Below are 2,791 nucleotides of genomic sequence, written 5' to 3'. Positions count from 1 at the left end.
CCACTTCCCACTTCCAGCTTTAAGCAAGGGCTCACTATGTTTTTTAAACGGGAAAAGATTCACCAATTAGTTAGAAATGAAGGATCTTTGGGGTTGAGCCAATTGCGGTGATGTCATTAAAAGGCCAAATTTAAATTTAATTTTTTCACGTAATATGGTTTCTTGCATTGTGGAGGGCGTGTAAAAGGGAGGAACGCGGGGAACCCCAAAATATTTATGCGCGCTGTTGGTGCGCCGACCGTTCTGAGAATGCTTTTACAGTTATGGAAAGCTAGATATCTTATCTGGCTGCGTGTAGCATTTATTATTGTAAACAAAGTTCTATGCTTATTTGCACTAACATGTGAAACTTTTTGTGTAGTTTATTAATAAAAATGGTAATTTTTGATGGCAAATTTTTTTGTTTTTTATCTGCCGATTCACACGTTCGTTAGGCCTTACACCCGTTGATGACGTCACGAGAACGGATCTTCTCCAAATACGAAAGAGCTGGATAACCAACGTAAACAGACATGATGTTAGTTATTACGGGGTGTGGAAATTTTTCCGCTAACTTTTACCGCGGCAATTAAAAATAAACCCTTTCCTTGGGTTTAAAGTATTACGATTAAAAATTGTCTCTGACAAATGGTCGAAAATGTCCCCCTGCGTCCTCCAGTGGGTGTTCCCCATCTTCTCTCACCTTGCCTCCCCCAACATACTCGCTCCGTTAGCTGGCAGGTCCGGGTTTAGATAGGCCTATACGATGTGAGATCGTGTGTAAATGTATTTTTTTGAGGGCAAAACAAAAATATATTAATACACTGGTTAATGTCGAATAGATTTTATCATACCTACAATTTATTAGCATTTAAAGTTAATATCTTTGTGCAAACAAAAAATACTTTTTTTATTGTTTGCATTCATTTTCTCGGTACGATGTCCCCTTCCCGGTTTCCTTAGGCGCCCATTTCAACGCTAAGGCCGCTGAGTCTCTCTCCTGCACTTCTTGTTTCATGCAGTTTCAGTATATAATCAATGGATATTTACTTTCATGAAGTTGATTAAAAATGTTATTTCGATTAGTCATTAATATCATCAAAATGTTTTTCGGAACCTTTTATTCATCTCGCTTTGCCGTGTTTGTTAAGAAAAGAGGGTCTGGTCATTTTTCCCTTTTTAGAACCTTTTTAGTACTTATTTAAACTATTCATTAAAACTTTCCCTCTTCTCTCTCTCACACTTTTCTTTCCCCCTTTTTCCTTCCTTACGCACCGTTGAAAAAAAATTTCCCGGTACTCAAAAAATAAATAGTTGACTTTTGCCACTGTCTTGGTCTCGTTCCCGCTTCCCATAGAACTGAATGGGGTCCCTCTGTAAACGCGAGGAAGAAAGCGGAGGGGAAAACTATCGTGCTAACATAAGGACTGAGGAAACTTTTATCCAGAATTTCAAAATGCTTAATTAATGAGCTAGGGCCTTATTTATTAAACGTTTGGGAAAGCGTTCAGCAGACTCCCCTAACCCTGTAAAAGTGCTGTCCCCCTTCACTTTCCTTTATATTAGGAAGAAAATGGGTACTTGTTTCTGCATGTAACCGTGAATAAACTTTACAAATTTCACTAGCCTATGGTTTTTTCTTTATCAAATCAATATTCAGGGTTAAATATTAGGCACCATACGATATAATAAATGCAACATCTCATGTTATACGATCAAAATCCTATTATAAATCTCAGGTTTTATTAGCCGCTAGAGACCTTACTTTTCACTGTTTGACCTCATCAAAGATTCAGGCTACATTGAATTTCAACGTAGCTTACACTCATTTAACTAATGGGGGTCACTACTCAATCAGTTATTTAGAACTGCCATAACCTGTTGATTTCTCTTAATGTTTAAAAAAAAGTCCCCCGCTGAGTTTAGTAACCGGACTGGCCCCATCTCCAGTTTGGGGCCTACTTTGTTCCGACTTAGGGATCCCCGGGAACTGCTCTTACATCGACTTTTCCAGCTATAAATCTTTCTTCATTTACGAATCCCGTTTAAGAAAAAGTAAGGGTGTTAATGAAACTCTTATAGTCCTCAAACAATCATTTACACTGTTTACAATTTTTTTATACATATTCAGATACCTCAACATACCATTCTTCTAAATAAAACTTGGTTGGCAGAAGCAAAACAAATATATATTTATAACTGACTTGCACGCAGTAGTTAAAAATCCATCCCATTTATTTGGAAATTTTTTCGCTCTCAGCAGATTCATATCACCCTTGAACTTGGTAGGAGGAACACCTTTCATCCCCAGACCGTGATGGCGAAAGTTCCTCCCTCTCTCGGTTCAGCGCCAGCTGTTCCTCCGTCAGGCCGGTCTGCGCAGAGGTGACGAAGAGGGTGCTGTAGTCGGGGCCGCCCCAGCACACGGACGTGGTGAGCTGGGCGGGGAGCTCCACCGTGCGAAGGATCTTGCCGGCGTTGGGGTCGACGCAGATCACCTGAAGGAAGGGCGGGGGAGGGGCGGAACGAGGCTCAGAAATGGATTGAGAATGTGACAGAATTTCGCTGTTGGTAAGGATGATCTAAGTCAATTTAAGTAAGTAGGTTTAGGCTGTGCTAGAATTTCGCTACAGGTAAAGATTATTTAAGTGAATAGAGCTTATGTCAAAAGCCAGAATAAATCATAAATCCATTGGTATATATGCGTGTTTATATACACACAAATACACGTACTGATAAATAAACAGACAGGTATGGATATACATGTTATACGGCAAAGTTGGTCTTTATATAATTGTATTTGTGTGAGGCT

The 2,791-nt window shown here is 39.5% G+C and overlaps 1 pseudogene; it reads right to left on the bottom strand.

Moving 5' to 3' along the window:
* Positions 1-2,791, bottom strand: part of LOC119588927 — an 8,052-nt pseudogene that overhangs the window by 2,671 nt on the left and 2,590 nt on the right.

Source organism: Penaeus monodon, chromosome 24 (assembly GCF_015228065.2).
Source record: "Penaeus monodon isolate SGIC_2016 chromosome 24, NSTDA_Pmon_1, whole genome shotgun sequence".
Taxonomy (NCBI): domain Eukaryota; kingdom Metazoa; phylum Arthropoda; class Malacostraca; order Decapoda; family Penaeidae; genus Penaeus; species Penaeus monodon.
Note: the sequence above shows the minus strand (reverse complement) of the source record. Positions and strands in the feature narration are given on the sequence as shown.